We start from the raw sequence: 27,873 nt of genomic DNA, 5'->3' as shown, positions 1-27,873 counted from the left end.
ACCGCCTGCCCTCTGGCAGAAGAAAAGCCAGAGGATAGATGAATTACCCTGGAGGACCCCATATGGCACGTGAACAATACATTAAATCATCTGACATGAGTTAAAACGGTCATTCATCTGACGGATGGCAGAAAATGACTAATAAAGGGTGCATGAAAGATTAAAGGAATGGTAAATAACAGAGAGGACAAGACACTTAGGTAGTGATATGAGTCACCTACAAAATTTGGCACTGGCAATTTGGTTTTTTTTTTTTCAGCTGAAAGTCTGGTGAACAATAGGCAAGTCATACTTGGGGATAGAGAATTTAGGAAGACTCTGAAAAGGATTTAGGTATTACAGCTGACAAAAAAAAATTGCAGCATTATCTTTTTGCTAACGCAGGCATCATGCTCATCTCTGTATGTCCAAAGGCCACGGTAATGTTAAGAAAGCCACAGCAGGAAGGATCGCTACTGAAGTATTTTTCCTACTCTGACATAGAAGTTTCAAAAACCTACAGTGTTCAGCAGGAGTGATATTAATTTAAACAAGAATTGCCTCGTGCTCTAACAGACTAAACATCCTTAAGAAAATGTGTAAGAGGAATTCTGTTTAGTTAAAATATGTAAAAACATGTATGGTTTTAAAGAAAAAAATTGATCAAGAACTGCACACGGTTATGCGGACAGATCCTATCTCAAATACCTTCTTACTGTAACAGAAATGTGCACAGTAAGATGTGATACCTGAAAATTTACACCAGAGAATTTTAAATGGCAAGTAACAGTAAAAGAGACATGCCCTTTAATTTACATTAGCAGCTTACCATGTGAAGCACTAGACCTTCTATTATTTGGCTCTCTTTTAGAGAGAATCCATGTTTGACCAAAAGTTTCTGGACTCGACACAAATTAATAGATAAATCCTGAGTGATTTTGCTGAACTGGTTAGATTTGGGTAAAAAGCTCACTCCCTTTTTGCATTAAAAGAATCTGATACCAAAGCTTATCTTGCCTATGTAAAATGCTCCGTGTCTTCTCAGATATATATCACAAACTGACATAAGCCATAGAGAGCTTAAGCATGTCCAAACGCAAGATTCAGTGAATCTAGTAAATAAACAAGATCTAGTGAATAAAGCAAGGCAAATAAATCTGAAATAATCATTACTCAAGATTCAGAATACACACGTGATATTACTTTATGTAAACAGATAAAAATTTTAAATTGAATTTACAAATACTGCCTCTGCTCCTGTATCAGACCTATTATTTCAGAAGCAACCAGTTTCTTGCCTTAAGGCTGGAAAAGGAGACCCAACCAGCTAGAGACACGTATTTGTATTTGCTGCAGTTACAAAAACACGATGTTGTTTCAAAATAAAAACTGTATCTTGTTAAAGGATGATAAACAGCAAGTACTGAACTAGGAAATGCTGTTTTCATACCAGCATTACAAAGACAGGGCCAGCACTTTAAAATTATGTCAGCTATCTAACAAACAACGTATTTGATCTGGACTACTAAAAAAATTTTAAAACATGAATAGCAATAGATACTAAGAAATATGTTTTCCTACAAAGTTCATGTGGCATGTTGACTATTTTTAGCTCCACTATATTTCTGTGTCATTTAGCACGTTCTAAGAGTTTTCATAAAGGAAAAAAAACCCTATAAATATTGAGAAGCCTGGTTATTGTTCCTATACAACAGACACAGATGATGCAAGTTGATGTAACTGAGGACAAGGGTGGAAAGACATTTATAGAAACAGCAAACTCAGTGTTTAGTTAGAAGTCTTACTGTGTGTGTGCTGTAACTGTTTGCTTTTGTGTATGAACCAGCCCTGTTTAAGACACACATCATATATTGTGCACAGAATAACCTCAATCCTATCATCTGACTATACAGATACAATTATTAAGTCTGCTTCATCTCTAGCAAAGCAACATGCAAGGATATAGCATAAAGTATGCATCCCAGCAGTGTCTGGGATTTATTCCCCTTAAAATAGCAAAAAATCCTGTTAGTTGACACAAGTATATAGGAATTAAAGTAACAAGACACTACAGCCCTTTAATCAATACATTGAAACTAAAGTTTATTGACCAAGTGGTCGCAAGAGATAGCAGCAGATGTCAGACTACTCTAGGAGCCAAAGAGAGAAAAATGTAAATTTAGACTGAAGCTTCCACACGTAAACCAAAACATACAATACTGGAAAACTGAGGCATATCATTTTGTCTTCCTCTGTCTCCTGAACATACCAAGCTCAACAAAGACTGATTTTCTATATCTTCTGGACAAACAGAAAAGCCCATTTTAACAAGACATGTCATAAAGAGAGTCTTCAAATCCTTGTTCTCCCATACACACTCACTGGAGCATTGGAATCAAGAGTAAGAACTCAACTTTCCCTCAAAAAGTTAAATTGGCTCACATCCTAAAACATTTGTGGAAGTTTGGTATGTGGTACTAATGAGTCACAAATCCACTTAACTGTAACCCAGTGACTCCCCAAAACTTCAGTTAATCCATTTGTGCCCAGCTGACTCCTTTCCCAACTAGGTCACACTTGTGTGGACCAACTCCCTTCCCCATTACAGCATTTTCTGTAGTAATTACAGAATATGTTTTCCTGAAATATGTGTATTAGAAAAGCATTTCATCTATTTTCTAGCCTTAGACTGGAAGCAAAGACATTCGGTGTCACGTAGCCATTGTGCTCCAGGGGCCACCAGAAGATACATCTAACAGCCACTGCCCTGTCCTGCCTGGGGACGGCGAGGCAGTGAATGGCCCCAGCAGAGCTCCTCCTGCCCGGGGCCTTTCTGTCATGACCAGGCAGTGCTACAACTGTAATCTCTCTTAGTCCGTGCTTATTTTATTGTCCTAGAACCTTTCACACTGCACTAGGCACCACAAATATCTACCATGCTTGTCCTCCTCAGGAGAAGAGCTCATTTTCATAAAGTGCTTTTCTTCACAGAAAGGCAGATTTGTTCAACTTGAAGTATCCATTAGTCCTGACCTCCACTGATTTGGAGGGTTACTTTCTTCAAACATCCATGAAACAACTAATAATTGCCTTTAAATATGCTCTATTAACAGTCCATTATGGATTTTGAAGGCCATTGATTTAAAGTAATCAGACTTCTATTTCACTTCTTGGAGAACTGAAGCCCAGTAAGCAAAACACTAAACAAAACACGGCGCACATGGTGTAGGCTGTCTACATTCCCAGCTGACTCAAACTCTGCTCCTGCCCTCCCCACAGCTGTCCAGCAGGCACCATGGCATGGTTACCCACCGCTGCTCTCTGCTTTCTTCATGTGCTACAATTTTTCTGAAAGACTAAAAATATCGCTTAAGTACTCGGATCTTAATTTTTGCACTTTTAGTACAAGGCAGTCCATAAGGAGACACTTCAGTCCAAGAGTCCCGTGGCAGGAGAGTCAGGTACACTGGGGAAAAAGTGGCTGCACAGTCAGAATTCAGAACGCATCACCTCCTAGCAAAGGCATCACGGCATTTTAAAAAATTACAGCAAAAGCTCTATGGCCCTTCCCCCAAAACAGTCAACTCCGAGTAACTTTTATTATCTTGCTATTTCCAGAAGTAGGTTAAAGGTAGTTCCATATTTTAAAAGTAAGGCAGGGACTCAAGAAACTACTGTAAAGGAAATGAAACACAATGTAAACATTTGACTAACAGCTTCTCTTCTGGAATTAGAAACACCTACGGATGCTTCGGTTAACTAATTCCACGTTGTGCTTCACTTCAAAAGAAAGTTGCCCTTGAACCCCCCAAATTCATGATTCTCTGAATGAGTAGTCATGTCATATCTGCATATTACAAACCCATAATTACATCTGAAGTCACACGCTTCAAAAGCCTTGCAATATTAAGAGTTTAAATATAATTTAAGCTATCAAGAGTTAAAGTCACGAGATGGTCTACTTGCTTCAAGAAACAAGCTATTCGTTAAGCTTACTTAAATTCAAGCAAACGCAATGAACTGGTTACTCATCTTTATTTTAGGAATGCTCCTAATAGAGATATTCCTTTTCTCCACATTGACTCCCGTCTTAGATTCTTAGGGCTCAAGATCTTTGAGCTCAGGGACAGTCATTATGAAAACATGAGGAGAGCAGCACCATAACTCATCTTACTCTTGCTGTCTCCTTACTTTTTCCAGGGTCCCAAACCAAACCACTATCCGATTACCAAAGCAGTTCAGCTGTAGGCAGGGAATGGTAGCACAGGAACTTTACAGTAGAATTGATGCATACCTGCTATCCAAAGAAAATAAACTATCAAAAACTGCTGGATCTACTTAGTTATGTGTAGGAGAACAAGAAGAAATTCACCTGCTTTTGTGTTGTTATGACAGTTTATCACCAGAAAAACAAAGCACACCATTTTATAAGTAAGGGGGTATTTTTAAAAATCAAGACACAGCTACATGGCAGCTGATGAAGTTACTCCAGAGCAATAAAAATCAGTCAGGACCAATCAATGCCATCAGCTCCACTCCAGACTGCAGGGCTTCAGTAGCTTCCCGGGTACATGTGTATCCCTGCCCATCCAACCCCCCCTCCTGTGTATCCCTGCCCATCCAACCCCCCCGCCCCGTGTATCCCTGCCCATCCACCTCACGCTTCTGCTGGGTGCCTCTCACAGCAGCCAGAGGTCATCTCAAGGCAGCTTTACCATAAATAAAGTTACCAAAAAGAGACTGGTCTTAAAAATCAGGCTGGAAAAAAAACCCAAAACAACGTACAAATCACATGTTCCTAAAACTTACTTAGGTTCAAACAGCTTAATAAGTACAGGAATAAAATCCAGTTCAATTTCCTGCAGTAATCTCAGAAACTACCGCTCTCTGAGAGTGTAACACGCAGACTGTTAAACTGAGCTGGGTGTTCCCATCTTGCTTCCTGCGTTTTGGCTGACATCCTATTTTGCCATCACCATACTGCTTACTGAGTCACTTCTCTTCTTCCAACTGTAGCTTTCTATTTTTACCTAAGCAACAAACAGTTTAACCTGCTTCTTTTGCTTTTTTGGCACCAAACCAAATTCTAGATCAAATATTTGCGTTTTGATCAGGGAAACTGATTTTATTTTCTCTTAACTGGACAAAGAAAATGAATACTTAAAAACAAATTATGTAAACTGAATTGCTTTTTGCTCCACAAGGAAAGCACAAATTGTGAAGTAGGACAATCATTATGATTTCATTGTCTGTATTTAGAAGGAAAGCAATACCTGAAAGTGTGAAGTTTGAGGCTCGTTTCAAACATCACTTCACTAAAAGTTGCAGAAGAACTCGTACATTCTAATAGTTGTTCCACTGTATCCTGACAGGTAAACAAGTGCTGAAATGTCAGTGTAAAGCTGTAAGATTATCAGTGCTGCAATGTTTAGCATTTTAAATATAAGCCAGTTAGAGGAACAGAACACACATTTTTTGCCGATCCCTAAACTTACGAGTTTACAGAGCGGGTTACAAAAGATGCTACTTGTACCGACATGCTATAACCAGACAGGTACTGAAAGCAAAGAGGACTTGTCCCAGCTAATGCCCTTACTTAAGCACACATCAATGTTTTCCTTCTGTTATGGTTTCCTAGACTGCGATTATGTTAAATGTGACTACACAAAAACCTCTGAAGTTATATTATAATGAAACAAACAAGCCTATCAGGAGTAGACTAAGTAATTTCTAAGTTTTCCATTGATTCTTCTCTAGCTTTTTACATTTTTCCCTTGACTAGCTGATGCTCTGCCTAAATCAGATTGTTAGAACAAACTGCATGACTTAATAAACCTACCTGAACAAAAAAAACCCCACCTTAAAAAACCTGACAAAGCAATAGTAGGTCTAATTCTGCAACTCAAAACTACTCTTTTATGTATTTGTTAGTTCATAAATAAAAATAATTAGGAGAAAACATTTCTTTCAGAGTAAGTATATGGCACTAAGTATAGACACTCAGCTGTAACTGGGAGGGAATAAAGGGTTTATATCTAGACTTCACTCTCACCATCAATACAGTCATTTACCACCCTTGTAAATATGCTGATATTTTTCAAAGTTATATTGAAACCAATTACTGAAATGCCCCTGTTTTAAATCCCACCCTAGTTCACAGGAGGAGGCAAGGGCAAGGTGGAGATCAGACCTAGGCTAGCTTCACAGTCACTGCCACCATAATGTGAAACCGCATCCAACATGCTTGGTTGGAGGAGCTGAAGGAGCCGTGTGTCACCCTAGAACAGAAAACAGAGGGCACTTAGGCTTAAAGAACATGTGAAAATTTCTTCCTAAAGTGTTTTCTGGACAAAATGAAGTACTTTTATATTAAAATACAGATTTTTTTTTTTTTTCCCCAATATGAGATTTTTAGATATATATTCAATCTTCAATTTTAACTATTTTTTTTTTTTTTCCAAAGAATTGCTTCACTGATGATGACGATGACTACTTTGTCTTTCATCAAGGCTTCCCCAGCCAAGGAAACTCTGGAGATGAGGATGATGATGGCTGATGACCATCTTCACTATTGTTACTCACTAATTCAAGAGCCAGCTTAGCAGCAACTGTGTAACTGAAGACATACAGACTGAAGGCTTTCATCAACTTACTAAACTTTATGTTAGCTGCAAATGTCATACTGCAGTGGCTCCACAGCTGTTGCTTTCCTTCCAAAGGAAGCCCAACAAGAATTAATAATGAAAAAGCACATGTATTTGGCTAACCCTCGTCTCTTTCTGTAGGCATATCATCCATGCAAGAGTTGCAGCAATTGAGTACTGAGAAGTCTAACTCCATTTGGAAACCGAGACACCTCTCCCATTAAACAGGTTGGCGGCAGCTCTGCATTAAATTCCAGCTGTGATAGCATTTTTATAATACATAAACAAAAATGCATGGTAGAAATCTTATTTGAGGTCTTAAACACAATACAATTCAGGACAACAGACATCAGTTTCCTCTTCAATTTGTTTAACAATCCAGATTGACAAAGGTTTACCTATTTGCAGACTTTGGTGATATTTTAGACAGAGATTGGTTTAAAGATGGAAAACAGTAAATTGTGATAATAAATAATTGTCAAATGTCACTGGAAAACAACACAGGACGGTTTAAAAATCCCACAGTAGATATTTCAATGCTTACAAGAGCACTCTATTTAAAGCATGACATGCTTACATCTTGTGCTGATTGGATTTTTGCTAAAGCGTTACTCAGTTTATTCCTCTGTGGTTTATTGTCTTCACAATATACTCAAGTATCTTTGGGAACAGTATTCACAGTGATGTAGGGTTACACTTGCCAAAAAAATGATGGGTTTTAAAGTTTCCCCCCCTAACACTAAACATGAATCTCTTTGGGGTATTTCATGCTTTGCCTCATCACCTTAAATATTTATTGTACTTAGAAACTTTGACAATATACTTTAAAATGTTCTTGTGCTTATTTTCCTGTTAACAGCGATAAAATAACACTTCTTTCCTGAGGAGGGATGTAAAGTAGCCTTCAGCTCTCAGAAAGATTTTGAGTGAATGATTTGAAAGAGTCATTAAGGGCCTGAACAAAACTGTACTGGGAGCACACAAAACTCTTGCTGGGGGAGGCCAGCTACTATGCTCTGTGTGAATACAGGTTCCACTTTGGTTTATAATCACCAGGTACAAACTGGTATTCTTCTTCCATAAGATCACTGCAACAAAAAAAAAGTTACATCATGTGCCATTTACTTCAGACTGTAGTCAGATTTCTTGAAAACAAACCGCAGTGAATTTGAAAAGGGCAGTGAGAAAGCACTGACTCATTTTTGGGTGGAATCAACAGGGATGCTACAGCTGCTGGAGTCAGGGAAACCCCCTGAAAAAAGTACCGTGCGTCGTACATTATGGAAACCCTTCACTAAGCACTCAGCCTTCGACACAACACCGTTGTCAAACCAACTGAAGTTTTATAAACACTAAAGCACCCAGCCCTCCACACAGTCTGAAAACTATCAACCACCAGTAGCCAAACACACTCATCTTCACACTATGATCAGGTGCCAACAAGCCCAACTGATTGTTTTTGACAGCCATGACCTTCAGACTCTGAAGTCAGGAACTGTAACAAGCTAATTTAAACTTGCACACATCAGACATCCCTGGTAATTCCTCCCTGCTTTCAATCTCTTGAAAAGTAGATTTTTTTTTTTTTTTCAATGTACAGGAAGATAGAAGACTACTGAGGAACGCCCCGTATGTTGAAAATCTCCTCAAAGCTACCTATCAGTATGCATTTTTAACAGATATTGCAATTTCTCAGTTTTACTGCGGTAACAAAAAACCCCTAAAATAACAGTAAGCCAGAGAAGGCTGTGGGATGGGGGTGGGCAGAAGCCTAGATGTTCTGGGAAAAAAAACCCCATCTGTCACCTAGTCCACTTTTTGGTGAAAGCAGTCTACTCTATTAAAAGACTATTAAGAAAAAACAACTGAGGCCTCCCACGTACGTGATTAGTATGTCATTTCTTCAGGGGCAAGAATTTTGATCATCATTTGTGTGTCACATTTTCAGAAAGTTTGGGTTTCATTACTAGCATTACAAATTTGGAAAGGGTGCAAAAAAAAGGTGCTATCAGCAACTCACCAGCACAGCAATATGCCCTGCACCCACTCAAAAAGCAAACCCTCCCCGTCAAGGGCACACAGCACTCAGTTTCAAATATTCTGTTGTCTTAGAGGAACCTATAAAAACTATATTATGAATGAAAAGAAAGCCCTGATAATGCCAGCACTGTTACCCAGGTCAGCTGATATCCCTGTTTCGGTTAACCCAAGATCCAGACAGGTGAAAGCTAATTTGCTTTATTTTTAAATTCTAGAGAAGATGACACAGTCTGGAGAGTTTTCCATGAGGCTGAAAAGACCTCACGGGCCAGGAATGAAAAATCTGCAACTGCCTGAGCAGTAATGAACTTTTAGTTCAATCCAAACCATCAGAAGTCATTTTATGTGTCTACAGCTATTTCATCTGTTCAACTACTGAATAGCTTGATGGATGCAGGTTTAGTTCCTCTTTATTTTCACGCAATTTGAAGAATCCCCAGGATCTGAGAGACACTCATCTTGTTACAGTTCAAATTTTAAGGTTTTTTTTTAAAAAACACAACCAGACTAATGAAACTGGAGCATTCAGACCTTGTTTGTGGAAGTTTTCCCTCCACACATACCCACATCCTGGAAAGTATCTTTTTTAAAACTGGGCCCACTCAAACACTGAAATTTCAAACAACATACTTGTTTGCTTACAAAATTTAAACGTCTGCTTTCCCTCTCCCCTTCATTCAACCATCCTGCCAGGCTTGCACTGCAGCTTTGCAAGCTACCAGAAACATCCAGCCACTGGGCACCTCGTGGAACAAAAGTTTACGACAATCCTAGATGCAAGACACTTATACAAAGTGCCAAAATTAACACTACTAGAGCAAGAATAATAGTGATGTATTCATTACGTATCTGCTGAAAACAATCCCCCCTTTAAGGGAAAAAGTGAGTTCATGGATGACTGTGCTGTTGCTGGCGCAGAGAGAAGAGAGGCATGGCGAGGGCCAGCAGGCAAAAGTCTCCCTGCACAGCGTTGACCTCGAGTCACCCGTCATCCCTGGCCTCCACTCCAAGTTTATTGGTTGCACGTGTGTTTCGTAACACCCTGTACTGTGTATTCTTTGAACATACTTTCCAGAGAACCAAAGGGACAGGGCTCACCCCTCCACGACCACTTTTAACCCCATCTCACCAGCAGCAGAATCCTGCTCCTCAAAATAAACTAGCAGTTTATAGAACATTAAAGGATCCAACCTCTACGTTTGCATGCTCTAAAAAATCAGGTGACCTGTGAGCCAAGAGACAGAGCAATAAATTATTAGGAAAAACAAAACACTACACTAAAAATAGTGTCCATGAGCAGCCTATGAAGAACAACAGCTTTTATCCAGCTCAAGGCCCTCCACAGACTCTATCATATTCTGGACAAAAACAACTGACATAAGCAAAGACAGATAAACAAATAAAGCCCAGCCTTAGTTCCTCCTTGATAACTTGCAAATATATATTTAATCAAAAGTACGCAGCAGGGGGAAAAAAAAAAAGCTGAATTTGTGACCAGCAGAGAAGATATTAATGTCCAAAGTAAATATTCAATGAAACTTAAATCAGAAGATGTCAAAATCACTTTCTTTTAGGGAAAATTGCTTCAAGCTGCCTTCAGCTCAGAAATGCCAAAAAGTCACTATTTGCTACACGTCAACTACTATCATAGTTCAGGCAACATTAAGGATTCATCCACTGGTCAGGTTTAATAGATTTAATAAACTATTATGAATGCTCAAGTTGAGCATCAGGCAAAAAAGAAAAAAAGCCCCCACAAACGTGACAGAATCCAAACACCTGACAGCCATACTGGTTTTGTCAACCCTTGCAGTTACCACAAACATTTTCTGTTAGAAATCAATAAAGAAAACAAAGTTCATTACTATCAAGTGACAACAAAGCATAACTTTGTTGGAGGAAGAGGATCTTTTTTTAAGAGATAAAAAAGTAAGGGTAGAAGAGTACAGTCAAAAAGATTTTGAGTTTACACTTAGGAATATATGACTACATTGGCTATGACTATAAACAGCTGTTTTTTGCAATCACTTATCTTCAAGAACTAATAAAAAACATATCTGAGAGATTTTTAGCACAGAACGTTTTATTCTTACCATCTGAATTAGCGGCTGATCTTGAGAGGACCAGAATCTGACATAGGAATCCAGACAACAAGCAACCTGCCCTCCTTATCCCCAGAAAAATATGAAAATTGTGTTTACTACACCCTTATTGCTGGGTTGGATCCCTAGGAAATAGCATTTAGAGAATCGTTTTCAGTGTAACTTGGTTTTACTCTTGACTATAGAAAAACACTTCCTGAAATCCTAAAATTCTCCTCAGAGATAAATTCTTCACACTCCAAGCTGTGCTGAATCTGGAAACACGCCCTGGCAGTGGGGACCTCTGGGCTAGGCACAGCCCACGTGAATGCCACCCAGCTTCGGCTAGCAGATGGCAGTGCCTTATCTGCCTGCTTGGGGAAGTGCCGGCGGTGCCTGCAGGATTTCTCATGGAATCATCACTGAAAACAAGTGTGAAAGACATAGAAAAGACTATGCCTCACCAACATCCAGCCTCGTGAAGAAGGTGCATCTGCTTGATGTCTAACAGAAAACCGTATTTTCCTGTTGTCTTTTCTGCCTCTCAAAACATCATCTTTTGTAACAAGCCAGTGACTTTAAAACAAAAAACAACTTTCAAGATCTTCCACAGCTAACCACCATTCCTGTTGTCTCCCACTCACTATTGCAATAAACTTCCAATTAGCCTCTGACTACTTTAATCACTTGTACTTCCTCCCCCGTGTTGTCCCACAGTCGGGAAGAACACACTGGGTATAAAATGACTGCTTTCCAGCTTCTCTGTTAGTGATAAAGGCTTGTTAGCCTGTATGCTGGGAGCACAGTTTATCTGCCTCATCAGTATTATCCTTTTGTTTCCTTACAGCCCTCTGTTGGAAGTCACTGATTTCGTGTTTGATACTCGCATAAGGTCTGAGGTGAAGCTGGTCTTTTGTTCCATGCTTGTATAATACCCAGCAAAAGCTGATACTTGAACATGCCTCAATTTGTATCACAGATAATTTTTATAATAAATAATAATCTTCAGGTAAGAACTCCAGGAACTTGCCTTCCTTCGCTTTACAAGTAGTATGACGACTGAATTTATATATACCTGGAAGATGAAGAACTCAACTCCTTGATCCATTTAGACAATCAAACACAGCAAAATGACACACACTGGAAACACAGGCTGAGAATACAGTGCCTTGGTACACATCTACATGAAGGACTTCATGCTGCAAATAAGGCAACTGTTGTAATGTGAGACCCACAGGCATAGATATACCTCACAAAACCAGCAAGAGCTGAAGAAACTGGGTTCTTAACATCATTGATTTACGATGGGTTGTTTATGCTTTATGAGAAGTGACCTGCATTCAGTAAGACACACGGGTCTTCTTCACAGCTTTCCCAGGGGACCAGATCAAAACCTGCCTCAGAAGCATTTCCCTCCAGTAGATTCAGCACCATGAAACTCAGTCTATACCAACTCTCCTTCAGGTGTCCTACCCTAAAAAGAGATATTGAACCTTCCACTTTGAATTTAACTACAGCAGGTACAGGAACCACAGAGTAACTTCACTGTAAAAATAAAGACAGCACTTGGGATCCTTCTAGCATCGTGCTTACAGCAGCCAAAGGCAAGCACCTTAGCAAAAAGATCACAGACAAAGCCGGGCTGCAGCGTTATTTCTCCAGAATACTCTCCCAGTCTTTAACAGCTGAACAAAAGGGGCAGAGAAGCTTCTACTCCATCCAGTGACAAACTGCTTCAACCCTGTCCGTGATCCCCACTACAGACCTCCACTGTCCTACAGTGACATTCCCCTACTCCCACCAAGGAGGACAAATGCCTGGCTGCCAGTGTAAATCAGATAAAAGGCCACATCCATCCCACAAGCTACGGGTTCTTCCTTGCTCCTCTATACCATGGTCAGGCCAAACACCCAGAGCTTCCTACCTCCTCCTCCCTTTCCCTCTTGCAATGCTATTTGAGTTGCAGTAGGTAATTTTCATGTTAAATTAAATGAAAAAGATTCAGATAGATCTACTCAGATGATAAACTTTTATATTTAAACTAATGCTTTAACTGCCAGGCACTTTAAAAGTCTACAGCACTTGAAACATCTTTTAGGAAAGATCTTATGAGAACTAAAATACGCAAGGGCTCTAGGAATTCATACCCACATTCTCTTAGTTTATGTTTTTCTCCTCCTCCAGCTGGTCTGCTTTGCCTTTTAGAATTTATTTTGAAGTCGTAAACCCAACAAGTTATCTTCAATTTCATAAACTTTGCTAAAACTGGAGAGAAAAGTAGTTAGTTGCCATGGCAGCAGTGAGGAGTCTCTGGGTCAGGATGCAGAAAACTTCTCTTGTTCTGTCTGATCATTTGCATCAGAAGTTCAGCCATCTGTTATTAACTATTTAACAACAGTCTTGCTTGTTAGCGCTGGTGCTTGCTATTTAAGTTTTCAGAATCTATCTCCCCACCTTCAGCTCTTTTGTAAATCTCCTAATTAATGTGGAAATTAATCTGAGGGCTCAGTTTAATCTTTCAGGTAGGATGACCATGATTGCTTAAACTTGGTCAATATTCTCCTTTCTCACCAAGGAAAAAAGCATACACTTAAGCACACACCAACCTCTGGAAGCAGCAGCTTTATTGTTAGAGACATCAATTTGAAAAGAATTTCATCAGACAGCAGATGATGTGGCTGAACTGCGAGACAAGCTACATCCGTCCCATTTAAGCGTACTCCACTACGTTACATTCCCAAGTGCCACAGCATCCCTCCATCTTCTATATCCCACCATCTCAACACTGTAGAAGAAAACAGTTTTGTCATTTCAGATTATGAATAGCATACTCAACTATGCGTTACTAGCAAGGAAATACTGCCTTTTATCCTCCAAGAGAATCTGAAATATATTCATCTGCTAGCTGTATACATCAAGAAAGAAAAAAACCCTCAGTTCTTACACTTCCAAGCTTAGAATTGGAGTTAAAAAATCTTTTACCTTATCTTGATTTTGCTATCTTCATTCAAATCTGTATGACCTAAAGCAAAACACTGACTCTTTCTGAATCCAGTCCTAGGAGAGCAGGCCAGTCTTGCTGATCCTCACTCATGCTCTCAGAAGAAAGTGGGAGGCTATACAATGACAAAAGGAGAACAATATGACTGTTTCTTTTACTGTTCCTTAAACTTCTTCACCAAAAAAAAAAAGAAATTGGTACTATTAGGAGCAAGTAAGAGGCCTTCAGCAGGAAGTCCTTGTTTCAATCATTTAACACCTTAAACGCTGCATCACATATGCTGAGAGCTCTCTGTTCAGGTACAGCCAGTAAAGCTCAGATCCTCCAAACTTATAAAGTGGAAGAAAAATTTGAGACGTATTTATTGCAGAACATCAGAAGACTAATTCACACGTCCAAATAACAATACAGTATTTTCCAGGTTCGTCTTTCATTCAGATGACAAGCAGACCAGCAGCCTGTTATACGCACAAGCAATCTCAGTGTGGCAAGACCACAGTGCAGACAGCACTGGCTCAGATGCCTTCCTAGGTTCTACAAAGATGAGAGATTTGGTAGATAGAACCACACAAGCATAGGATAGGCCTGATATAGTGTGATGGCTTAGAGACCTGGGCAATATGTATCAAAACAACAACCCAGTTAGTTTCATTACTTCTGGTTCCCATGAGAACAATGCAACTGAACAGTCTAGAAGTGTCTGGAAAGGTTTTTCTTTCAGCATGTTCAGGAAAAGATTCATTAGAGATATTCAGCTTCACATATGAAGCCTCAGTGAACTACATCCAGGGCAGCTTTCTGACTATCAAACCATGTCAGCTCCAGAGACTTGGTTCAGCTCCAAGCAGCTATGCGAACACTGATGGCATACCTAAGCCCAAGATAAATACAGTCACACTGGGGAAGAACTGTTAAGCACATTTCCTACCTACATATGAGGCACCTACTAATGCTGCTGAGCTGCCCCCCCCCTCAACAACAACTAAAAAATGACAAACAAACCAAACAGTGCAAATGCACTGTTAATAATAAAGCTTTAAAAGAATATTCTCAAGGAGAAGCGATAGAAACACTCAAGAATTCAAGAATTTTATTTGAATGGACAACACATCAAACATCAGATTTATAGTATGCAGGTTAAGTAGGAGCTGATGCTCTTATAACTTAATTACAACATCATCTCAGTTAGAAATCACACCCACAAGCTGGAAACTTCCACAGCACTGCTGCTAGAACAGAACGAGCTGTGAAGGTACTTGTAAAAAGCACACAAGAAAAAAAAAACCATAGGCCTTGTTAGGAAGTGTCCCCAGGTGGGGAATGTAGATTAAAAACCCATTATTTTATCTGAATTAAAGAAAAACACAAAACAAAAAGCCCAGAGCAAACTATATGCGTGATATCTGACCTTTTCTACAGCAGTTTCTTTCTGTATTCATCTTCTCTTTGTGCTTTCCTACTTCATCTCTCAAAACTTTGATGTTACAAACTGTTCGTTGTCATCTAAGTGGCGGGTAATTTATCTTGTGGAACTTTGTCAGAACATGTTTGACCACCCAAAATCTTCCTCCTAGCTAGTGAGGTTACCTACAGCTCCAGTAGGTTTGTTTCAGTATTTGCAGCCCAGATTATTTAGAGGGTGGGGTGGAGGGAAACGAGTAAGGCTAGCAGACCAAAGGCAGAGGCTGTACTACATCAGAAATGCAAAGAACTGAGATGGAATTGATGGTGGAGCAGCATGAAGCTCCACAGGTAATTTTTCCAGTGCTATTAACCTTCACCTACAAGGCCTGCCCTGAAGCAGTTAAACAGTAACCTGCAAAAGTAAAAAAGTTACAAAAGAGACAATATATGCTTCTCATTTTAAAAAATTCTGGGAGAATGGCCAGGCCCATCAAATGGTTTTGAAACTTTATTTGGAAGGATAAATGAGGACATTACAACTCTCAAGCTGTGTAAAAGACTGCTCATTTTAAAATGGACACCAGAGCCTACTATGGAATTTTGAATGCATAAACAAAAGAACTTTTTTGATAGTTTAAGAATTGAACTGTGTCACACAGCATAATTCAGTTATTTAAAGCATCCAGTTATTAAGCTTTAATACCCTTCTGGTACTCAAAAGAATAAAATGTCACACAGAGTCAAAATTTAAAGGCTTAACAGAATTTCAGCCCAGAATCTAGCTTGCCTCCCTCTCTCCTAATACATGGTAATTTTCTACACAGCAAAACGGCAGACATTAAATTAACACATTTACAATTTAATATACGCAATTATGAAATTTCACTTTGTCCTCTCAAAAATTCCATACTACTTTATAAAGGAATGCTTCAGTGATTCAAAGCCAGTATTCCCACACAAACCACAAGACTACACTAGTGGAATTGTTCCTCCTCCTGTATCAGGAGGTGAACATCTAATGGCAGCAGGCTCACTTAAGCCAGAGCTCTGGCACCTTTCAGAGGAATATCAACGTGCTCTTAGACCCAGGATGAGAACTCATTCAAGTACTTGGTCGGAACAACATTTGCATTTTTAGAGAACGAGTTTGCATGAAAAGGAAGGGATAATCCTCAATTCAGCATTGAGTTCAGTATGTTATTTAATTAGCTTTAAACATAGCATATAGTTGAGCAACCAGTAAGCTGGTAATTAAAAATAAGTATTTTTAGTTGCCCCCAAAGCTGACACATTTGCATCAGCTTCGTTTGCCTCAAGACAAACAAGTAGTGGCAAAGGGCTGATAATGTTTTCATGCATTGTTTCTAGCAGAAATCAAAATACTGTAATAGTTGCCTCCTGCTAGAGGAAAAAGAAGAAAAAAAAAAAAAAAAAAAAAAAGAAACTTGACCTACATAACAAGAGACAGAAGAAACTCAGTTAAGCTTCAGGGTGTTTCTGGGAGGGGGGAGAAGGGTTTTTTTTCTTCCATAACAATGAGGAGTCAAACAGTTACATATGGCTACACTAACTACAACTGTTAGCAGATTTGACATTTAACTAGATGTTTCACTTTTAAGGCTTAAAAATATCCCCCTCCTGTTCCAGGCCATTTAATACTCTTGCCCTAACAATGTAATGAATTAACAGAGTTAACTTTTAGGCTCTCCATTACTTTCCTTTAAAGGGAGGTTGGGGAAAAAAAAAAAAAAAAAAAAGCAGAAAAAAAGCCCTCACAAAATCCAACCTTTCATAGGCTCAGTATACGGAACGAAAGGAAGAACATATGGTGAAACTGTTTGGTTTTTTTCAAGGAACTATTTACAGACTAAGTACAGCACACTTCTTCAGCTCGGCCGGAGAGGCAAACTTCAGAGCAGCCGGATTTTAAACCGCCTCTCTTCGGAAAACAGCAACAAACCCCGCGGTACTCTCCCAGCCACACCGCCCGAGCTGGCTCCGAGCCCGCAGCACTGTCCGCCCCGGTGCCACCGGGCTCCGAGGCTGCCCGCGCCCCCCCCCGGAGCCCCCGCGCCCCGGCTCGGTTCCACGGGCAGCGCCTCAGCCCCGCCGTGCGGGGGCCGTGCGGGGACAGCCCGGGCCGGGCCCGCGCCAGGCCGCCCGCCCCGCCCGGGGGCCGCGGGAGCCGCCGGGGCCCGGGGAGGCGCCGGGGCCCGGTTCCCCGCCGGTACACACCTTCTCTGCGCGGCCCTGCGCTCCCGCTGCGAGCCCCGGCGGCGCGGCGGCGCGGGTGGGTGCCCACGGCATCTTCCACAAAGGAGGCAGAGTAGGGGCGCGCATAGCAACAGGCCCGGGCGGCGATTGGCCCCGCCGGAGAGCGCCGGCCTCCTCGGCCCCGGCCCGGCCCCGCCCGCCCCGCCGGGGCAGGTGAGCGGCGCCTCGGCACCACCGGCCGCCGGCGGAGCGGGGACCAAAGCGCCGCCGCTCACGAGAAAGAGCGTCCCCGCCGCGCCCGGCCCGGCCCTGCCGCGGAACGGGCCGTGGCGGAGCTGCCGACACGCGTGGGACGGCGGGCGGTGCCCCCCCCCCGCGGGGCCAGGGCGGCGAGCGCGGAGCCGGCGACACCCGGACACGGGCAGCGCGTCCCCGCTGCCCCTCGGGGGGAGTTCAGAGACACTGAAAGCCCCGACCCAGCGCCAGGCACGGCCGGTGGCGCCTGCGGGGGGAGGACGGGACAAGCTGCACAGGCGGCACGCCGGCCCTTGGCTACCCGCGCCAGCCCCCACGCCGGCCCTTGGCTACCCGTCACCAGCCCCCACGCCGGCCCTTGGCTACCCGCGCCAGCCCCCACGCCGGCCCTTTGGCTACCCGTCACCAGCCCCCACGCCGGCCCTTTGGCTACCCGTCACCAGCCCCCACGCCGGCCCTTTGGCTACCCGTCACCAGCCCCCACGCCGGCCCTTTGGCTACCCGTCACCAGCCCCCACGCCGGCCCTTTGGCTACCCGTCACCAGCCCCCACGCCGGCCCTTTGGCTACCCGTCACCAGCCCCCACGCCGGCCCTTTGGCTACCCGTCACCAGCCCCCACGCCGGCCCTTTGGCTACCCGTCACCAGCCCCCACGCCGGCCCTTTGGCTACCCGTCACCAGCCCCCACGCCGGCCCTTTGGCTACCCGTCACCAGCCCCCACGCCGGCCCTTTGGCTACCCGTCACCAGCCCCCACGCCGGCCCTTTGGCTACCCGTCACCAGCCCCCACGCCGGCCCTTTGGCTACCCGTCACCAGCCCCCACGCCGGCCCTTTGGCTACCCGTCACCAGCCCCCACGCCGGCCCTTTGGCTACCCGCACCAGCCCCCACGCCGGCCCTTTGGCTACCCGTCACCAGCCCCCACGCCGGCCCTTTGGCTACCCGTCACCAGCCCCCACGCCGGCCCTTTGGCTACCTGTCACCAGCCCCCACGCTGGCCCTTTGGCTACCCGTCACCAGCCCCCACGCTGGCCCTTTGGCTACCCGCACCAGCCCCCACGCTGGCCCTTTGGCTATCTGTCCCCAGCCCCCACGCTGGCCCTTGGCTACCTGTCCCCAGCCACTACGCTGGCCCTTGGCTACCTGTCCCCAGCCCCTACGCTGGCCCTTTGGCTACCTGTCCCCAGCCCCTACGCCGGCCCTTTGGCTACCCGTCACCAGCCCCCACGCCGGCCCTTTGGCTACCTGTCACCAGCCCCTACGCCGGCCCTTTGGCTACCTGTCACCAGCCCCCACGCCGGCCCTTTGGCTACCTGTCACCAGCCACTAACTCAAAGTTCAGAACAGCCCCCAAGTATCAATAACCGGCGCTACCCAAGCACGGGATTTGCAGTCACCCCGAGCAGCAGCGGCGTATCAGCACTGATGAATATTTACACCTGGAGTGGAAAGAGACGGCCGCCGGCCTGCCGGCCCGCACAACCCGCCTTCCCACCCCGCTTTTTCCATGGCTCGGCTGCCTCCCCCCCAACCCCTACGGTGGACACGGTGGGGAGGAAAACCCCTCCACTACCTCTCCACCCATTACCGCGGTTACCAAACCCACCGTACGAGCTCCCTCCTTCAGCATTTTTTTATGACCCCCTCCTCAGTTTTTTAGAGGGCACTTTTGGGGACTAAGTTATGAAGTTGCTTCGAGAGACTTGTCTCCAAACTGCACGTATTATTCTAGGTGCAGTCTAAACAACATGCTGTCCACATTAAACAATTTCATCCAGTTCTTACCTACGTACAAGAACTAAAGGCAGATGACATTCACCATATTAAGATAATCCGCACCAAAAAAAAAAATTAAAAAATCTTACTCTCAGCCTAACCACGTTCCGGAACAAGACTAAAACTCTTGTTCTGTAATTAGATGCCATGAAACTAGGAGAAGTCCAGATCACACTAGACTTCACAACCACATCCACAATCCAGTAGCGCTCATTAACCTATGCAGGAGCATGGAAAACTTCCTTCACACAACAGCTTTCCCACTCACATTTTATATAGCAGTATCATGTAGCTGTGCTTGCAAGAAAACATAGTCTAGACAAGATTTTTAAGTAGACGTTTTATCAGAGGAAGGTTGGATACCTTTCAGTAGCTGGCCCATTTAAAGACTGTAGATACAGAGAGTGCCTTACAGAAAGCTGTACACAAAACATACCATTTTGTCAGTTACTAACATTCAAGCTTCCTGTATATTTTATCTCAGTTTGCTTTCCAAGTATTTTTCTTTCATGGAACATTTACTTCTACAAAAACACCATCGTTTATGCAGTTGTCCAAAAAAGCAAGCAACCACCTAGTCTTTGAAAAAAAAAGTACTCGGATCATTTTCTATGAAACAGTTATTCAGTATCTATGGGAGGGGTAAGAGGAATATTTCTCACATTGGTAAAGACAGTAGGTTTAAAAGTTTTACTAACAAGAGGCAGAAGCAACAACCCTGAGTCAACTTGCACAGGGGCCAGCAGAGAGAGTATTCAGGAGCCACCAGTTGTCTTTACAGGCCAACTAAGGATGTTTTAGTGAGGAGCAGCTGCCTCCAGATGACAGGCATACCTACCCACCATAATGCTCCTGAACAGTCTCCCCACACCGGGCTACTGCAGTGCAACTACAAAGACTCTTTTCACACCTGATATTCTTCAAATACAGTAAAACTAGGACAGCATGTTGCCACTCCAGCTTTTAGGTTTACAGTCATAAGCCAGCTGTAGGTATGCAGAGCTGAGCTCTGCGCCTGTTTGTGGAAGAATAACCCAGAAATGAATGCATCTGGCCTAATAAAATACTAAATTCAGAAACTGCAATATTAGAAATTCCACCAGAAATCCCCACCTTGAAGCATGCTACTTATTTATTAGTTTGATCACATACTCTTCCACAAATTCCAGAGGCACAAGATACATAAAACAGGACAATGCTGCGTGACTGAACATCAGAGATTACAGCAGCACATGGAGATATACATAGGACTTTATCCTAAGCTGCATATTCTACCATCATAAAGTAGCTGCACTTAAAATACTACTAATACTTTTGCAGTCTGAATGCTTACTACTCATCACTTTGCACAATAAGATAGAATATTTTAACCCACCTTCTGCCACAAACAGGATAACACTTACTAAAATAAAAAAAGATGAGGTCTTGATAAGAATGGATTTTATTCCAACACGAACTTTAGGAATAAGCAGTCCTACACATTTCCCAAATCAGGAAGTCTCAGCCAAGTGTGGTTCATCTCCGTATCAAGTCAACTATGCATCAATTCAGAGGCACTTGCCAGTAGACAGAATTGGCACCGTCCCTATGTTACAAAAAACACCAATTTCAGCCTTTGGAAGGCCATGCCAAAGCACAGGATGCCTAGTAACAAGCCAGTTCAGAAAAAAGCACTCTAGTTCAGATTCCAGCCCTGCCTTGTGCTGGAAAAGCGAGTTGTGCACATGACTGCTAAGGAGTGAAGCATACGTGACTTCATGGCTCCTTATGTTTACACACCCTAGCTGTAGAGACAAGCTAAAAACAGAAGCACACTTCTACCAACACATCCCTTGCTTCAAACAATCATTGTGGATTGAGTTATTAATTTGCAGAATATAAAAACGCTAAGTACTCATGTAGACAACCCTATTCCTCTCCCCCATCAGATGATCAATTACTCAGAACAAAGCTGAGGTCAGGTCTCGATGGTTGCAATGCACGCTAAAGAGCTGATACACCATCCACAGTCTTAATTTATGTATAATTTTCCTTTTTCTGATGTTTAAGCTCAAATTTCTTGAGTAAGAAAGACTACATACAGTCTACAGCAAACTTAGAACAGTTGAAAGCATCGGATGCTAACAGTTCCACTATGACTTTAAAACAAAAATCAGTGCATATCATAAAGCTGCTCAAAATTTCACACGAGAAGCTTAACTGAGGATGAACACAGCCAGCTTACAAAAAGTGTCCTGAAACACTTATGAAAGGCCATTATATATTCTCAACATGAAGATGGGATGAAAGAACATACAATGCATATCAAGCACCACCACTTAACCTTTTCTCTCTAGTGGATCCAAAATACTCTCATAGAAACTCATTAATTCAGCGAAACTATCAGTAGGAAACATCCAAAGGCAGTACAATAATAGCCACTTATGCCAGTTCTAGTGAACTTAATCGCTCGATGTTAAGATGAGGCAGATATGTATTCTAGTGGTTTTAAAATTGATATTCTGATCTTTACCTTCAATTTTTTCTGGTATTATCAACTATTCCTCCTGTTTCAGCGTCATAAACTGCCTACTTTTGTTTTACTCATTCACCTTTTTAACAGTGTGCACACTTCTAAAAGGTGTCCTCCACACCTTGCTTGCACTAGCACGGTATAAGCAGTTACACTGTGAGTACTGCTACTAGTGCAGTTCTGGTAGCAATCATTACCCAGCCCATTCCTACAGTTCTAACTCTCCATATACTTTGTTTCTCATGGCTTCACCAGGATAAACAAAATTTCTTTGGCCATTCAAAACCATGTGCTTCAGAAGGAAGAAGCTGTTTACCCCTCAAAATAAAGCAAAACATAGCCATACTTTTCATTAAAGGCATCTGAAGTGGGAAACCTTGCAGAGGAAATATGCTTGAAGACTCATTTTTAAAGAATTATACACCAGAGAAAAAAAAAGTATTTATCTTTGAGTAGCATGGGTGTTGACACTAATCCCTTCGACCTAACCATGCATTCCCAGTCCATACTGAGCTTGACAATTCTGTCCCTGTTCAATTCCTACTGGTAGGAAACTCATCCTCTTTTACTCCACATCACTGGAATATTTACTAAAGCTCTTCTCCATGCAACCGTTCTCTTCCCCCACTACTCCCAAGTCCAACTACTTTATCAGAATTAAAAGCCCAACTAAAAGCTGTAACAAAAAAGAGCAAGTAAATAGGATGTCTAACTGGGCCTGTGTTGTAAATATTCAGATCTAACACGCAAACAAAATGCGCTGATACTTGTGACTTTACAGAAAACTGCACAGAAATAAGGATCAATCCAACACATCAAAAATTCACTCTCTGCCAACACAGAAGTTATATGTTCAGCAAGTAGTCTCACAGACATTTACTCAGATATTACTCCTAACCACCCTCTCTGCCACTCCAAGTCTACAAACACAGCTTTCTACCCAACTTGCTGACCTCCCTGAAAACATGAGTTTGAGCCATGGTTTGTTTCACTTACATGATTGGGCTAGTGCCCTGGCAGGGAACCAAGGAGAACAATACCTGGCAGGGGAGAAGGGCTTCCCATCACTCGGAAAAAAAGAGCGTGCTGACCGCAGCAGCTCTTCCTGCACCTCTCCTCCTCCTTCCCCTGACCCTCAGAAGAAACCACCCCCCCCACCATCTCCCACCGTGGTACTGACTGTACTGAGGATATGGGCTAATACTCCCCATCTTCAACTCGGCTGAACTTCTCTCTGCTCTTCCCTCTTCCATTACACCCAACAAGGTGATACTCGCACAGCACCCTCAGAAAGAAGCTTAATTTATTGCAGCACAGAGAAGTGTGAAACATGCCCTAGAAATCCTGAAGGTTCATCAGTGGGCAAAATCCCATGCAGAAATCCTGCATGCACAGCACCATTAAGCAGTTAAACAAGCATAAACAGTCACCTGCTTGTAGTCTCACTAAGTTCAAATCCAGAATGGACTGACTTACGAAGCTGGTTCCCAGGGTTCTTAATGGGGAAAAAAAAAATCACTAAATTCACAGGATACACAATGTAAAACAGATGACATCGCCCATGTGCCACCATAGATTCCTTATTTCAGATACCTTCTCTTTTGTTACTGTATCTCAGAAGAAAATCCAACTTGTTTTTTCCCCTAGAAACAAAGAAGTCATATTTAGCAATAGGTTTGGAAAATGCATTGCTGACTGCTAAGAGAAAAGGGTCAGTGCCCTGTGGTTACTGGGTACTACACACCTGGACAGAGAGAGATTGTATGTCTTCCCACAAAACGCGAAGTGGTTAAGTCAAAATAAACGTGTATGGGAAGCAGAAGAACTCCCCTTACTGCTCTCAGAGCAACAAAGTTGTCCAGAAGACTTCTCAGTAAGATTATTTTGTTTACCTTTATTCATAATAAGGATTCTTACCTTCAGAACAGACATGAACGTGTGTCATTAGTATTTCACATGTGGAGCGCTTCTTTCCCCGTGTGTTCACCCACCTCCATTGACTCACAGAGCTCTCCTCTCCAAATTATCCCTGAGAACATCCTCATACTATCCTACTACATCTTTACATTTTGAGTCAACATAATGGAGTAATGCCATCCCAGATAGCAACTTCAAATAGCTTTGGTCCCAAAGCTAACATTAAAAGGTAATGCAACAATCACTAGCCAAAAGAACTAGTCAGGCCCATTTAACAATGAAGAAAAAAATCAATATATGAGTTTGATTTGATTTGGTCAGAGTAACACTGAATTGTCAAGAACAGCTGGAGAATCTTCATTGCTGTCCTGCAACTCAATGATACTGTTTACAAGTAGCCTTTATAGAAAAACGCCTCATCCAACCTTGGCACAGTTATGCAAGAATACCTGTAGTCATCCCACCCTGCATGGGACCAGCGGAAAAAGGAATATGTAACCAGCGTGAAGTCTTCCAAAGTCCAACTACCTGCCCAAGTCCGAGAGGCACTCTTCCATATTAGCATTCACCCAGGTTTATAGTCATCCTTAACTGCCTACTTATACATGAAGTTTTTGTACTCGGTAGTACAGAGGTAACCATGCAATTGTACATGCAGTTCTAAACCTATTTAAACTTAAAAACTGGCTTCTGTCTAAACATCAAATAGAAATGACCTGCAAAGACCGAACGATTTACTATCACTTTGAAAGACAGGGATGTGAGACACCTTTGAAAAATCTAAAAAACAGTTTACCAAGAATCACATCAGAACGGAGAGTAGTTACTATAGCTATAATTACAGTTAAACTGCAAGACCCTATTGAGTAAAAGAACAGCTAGCAACTGCCGGACTGTTACTCTAAGCTTGTTGCTGATAGGATAAAAGACCATGGCTATTTCGCCACCATTGAACAGTTGCCATTAGTAGACATTTGTCAAAATAACAAAGAAACATTTTGTAAACAGTGAAGCAGACAGAGCAAGTTCTTTTAACAAATGTCATAGAGTTGGTTTGTTCCCATCAGTTACCGTTTTCAGAGAAGACTTCTAATTTTAATAAGCACAATTTCATTTGGCAACAAACTCGCATCTCTCATGAGAATCTGTATTTATAAATGTTAGCTTATTTTTAAAAACATTTAGAAGCTGGCAGACCTCAGATCCAATAATAGTTTCAACACCACCCTCAACAACAAAGTCCAATCTAATACGCTTCAGCCCAGGGATCTGATCTGGCATGCCAAAGTTTCTCACTTCAGCAAGTAAAGAATACAAACAGAAGGGTCAGTTGTATAGCCCAAGCCTATGGGCTTGGCGTATCCACAAGCCCCAAAATATCCACCTAAATGCCACTCCAGCAGCATCTGTTTTAGCAGCAAGAGTCCCTCGGAAGGCAGCCAGTATGGGCAACACCAACCAAACAAAAAGAAAATGGCCAAGTCGTTCTAGTATGGTCCTCTCTCTGAGGAACAGGCACGCAGTGCAGAACTCTCCCTGTTGAACACGGCTAGAAGCACTCTTCCAACACAAAAGTTACTTCTACAAGAGCAGGGCTTGCCTCCCTGTTGATATCTAGGTACGAGTTGCAGAACAGGTGGGAAAAAACTTTAACATAAGCAGGTATTTCAACCCCAAACTTCAAGATTTTTCCAATTCTACAAATGCATAGCCTTAGATTTGGGAGGGGAAGCAAAGCACCTAAAAGCCAAGAATTCTTCTAAATTAAATTGTTTATAGTAGAAGTTTAATAAAAGAGAATAGATATTCCCATTTCTTGGGTGCAAGGGCAGAGCTGTACTGAAAGCATATAGACTCCACCCTCAATTTAAAATAAAGCTCATATTCCTGTTCCCTCATCCACTGCTTCTTAAATATATTATATATATTTATCTCCTGTGTTATCAGGACAAATCTGCTCTCCCCAAAGATTAGAACTAGATAGCTTCATGCCTTATAAATGGAATCTGAGTGTAATATCCTGACCACCTGTCAGTTTGGTCAGGTTTTTGATCCTAAACAGTTTAGGGTTTTCTTTCTTTTAAAGTATAAGCTGGTTTTATGTGAAAGTAATCCACATAGGAAAAGCAGACACCCCCCACCCTTTCCTGGCGGTCAGAGCCAGCCTCCCAGGCCAGGCACACGTGCCCCTGCCCGGCGGAGCGTGTTGGCCAGCACGGCTTCCTCTGGGGCCGGGGCCAGGGCCCAGCGTCACCTCCAGCTCATTGTCACCCAACCTGCACTTACCTGTGGCAACCAAGCCCGAAGCATTGCCCAAACGCTTTTGGAGTGACAGCTCCACTAAGCAGGAAGCACCTCATTTCCAGTTTATTACTTTGTTTACTGGCTACATCGTTCCACCACGGAAAAGTTTAAGTGTTTCGTGACATTTCACTGAGAAGATATAATAAAATTAAAGTGTCTGTATCACAGTGCAACGTAGGACACTAAAATACTGCTCATCTTTTTTCAAAGGATATTTTCACTTCCTGATCTGCATACTCTGTAGCACATCATCTTTGCTAAGAAGTTCTCCACAAAGTTTTATGCCCTCTATTAACTCTGTCAGAGTCTTTAACAACAAGGACCATATCCAGATCTCCTAACTTAACAGCTAACTCCAGAACTCTCTAACACACTGGTTCAGCTCACTACCTCCCCAATCCCATGCCTAATTCCTCCTTAGATTCTGAAGAAAAGCACTCAACCTACTGTTCATCTTCATTAACCTCTCCTCACAGATAAATCCAGAAATCCTTCAGCTACATTTCCAACCGACGGTATAAACAGTCTTCGGTTGAACCCAAAGAGTTAGCTCTTTCTGTACCAAACAAGGTAGAAGAAAGTCTCTTAACCCAATTACTACAAACAGACCCAGAGGCACATATCCCAGTTTGACTTGCAAAGAAGGAAGAAGAGAAAAAGCAATCTTCAGACTGATTGTTCCTCTCTTGTAGACAGAAAGCCATTTCTTTAAATTAGGATAATCTCAAGGAGGGAATTAATGCTTCAGAAAGTAAGAGACAACTGCTTTTTGCTTAATTTGTAAGTGAAAACAGAATAGTCTCTACACAGAGAACACACAGCAGAGGAATAAACAAAGCAAGGTAATAAAAAAGTAAGAAAAGACTAGAATAAGGTGATAAAAACCAGCCAGCATGCATTCAGAGACAAACAAGCCTGTCTTCCTCCTTTAACTGATCACTCATGCAGTGAGGGGGAGGGAGGAGGAAGGAGCAGTAATGCTGAGCTATTTAGACTATAGTAAGACTTTTGATGTCTTGTAACATTCCCACAGTAAAATATGACTATACTGTAGATCTGTCTAAACCACAAGATTTTTTCCAGTTGTGCACCAAGTGTACTCTAAGAGTACATAACAAGCCTTCTGAGTTTGGCAGCAAGCTATCACCCTGACATTATGCAATGTTTTCATTAACTCCGATGGTGAAACAGCGTGTTTATACAGTTTATGAACAAAGCTGAACTGGAAGAGTTTGCAAGCACTCTGCTACAAAGCTTAGTTCTCTCTTCCAAACCCAATAAACTGGTGAATGATCAGAAGTCATTAGAACGAAGTTCAATAGAAGCAAGAGCAACGCTCTGTACTTGAGAAAGGAAACAGCGGCCCAAACGTGCAACATGAAGCAGCTGACTAGGCAGCTGTACTGCAGAAACTAAATCGTGATGATATCATGGATCAAAGCTAGGTAAGCTGATACGCTGTTACTGCAGAAAGACAAAAAAAAAAACCAACAAAACTGAAACGTCCCTCCAAAAACACCGTGTGTAAGAAAAGGAGATAAATCATTCTTCTCTGGTGAGGCCTCAGCTGAAGCAACGTGACCGCTGTATTTTAAGATGCTTCAACACCTCACTTTAAGAATCGCAGCGTAGGAAAGGTAAAGCCCAGCCAGAAGCCATCAGTATTTTAGTTGCCGCATTCTCTACACCAGGTATAGAAGTAGTTACGTGATGATGCTTAGAGCAACCACTGCCCTTCCACGCTGA

General features: G+C 42.4%; 1 protein-coding gene across 3 annotated transcripts in view; it reads right to left on the bottom strand.

Annotated features, from left to right (window-relative positions):
- The window catches only part of ATOSA (atos homolog A), a 49,690-nt gene that overhangs the window by 17,785 nt on the left and 4,032 nt on the right, over positions 1-27,873 (bottom strand). Inside the window, exon 1 of one of the 3 annotated variants that reach the window (XM_074917011.1) lies at positions 17,385-17,446. The exons of the other annotated variants lie outside the window; for them this stretch is intronic. The gene's annotated coding sequence lies outside the window, so the exon portion shown is untranslated. Of the gene's footprint in view, positions 1-17,384; positions 17,447-27,873 lie in introns of those variants that run through there. 3 annotated transcript variants of the gene reach the window in all.

The sequence above is a fragment of the Athene noctua genome, chromosome 13 (genome assembly GCF_965140245.1).
Source record: "Athene noctua chromosome 13, bAthNoc1.hap1.1, whole genome shotgun sequence".
Taxonomy (NCBI): Eukaryota; Metazoa; Chordata; class Aves; order Strigiformes; family Strigidae; genus Athene; species Athene noctua.
The sequence above is the reverse complement of the archived record's forward strand: the minus strand, read 5'-3'. Positions and strand labels throughout refer to the sequence as shown.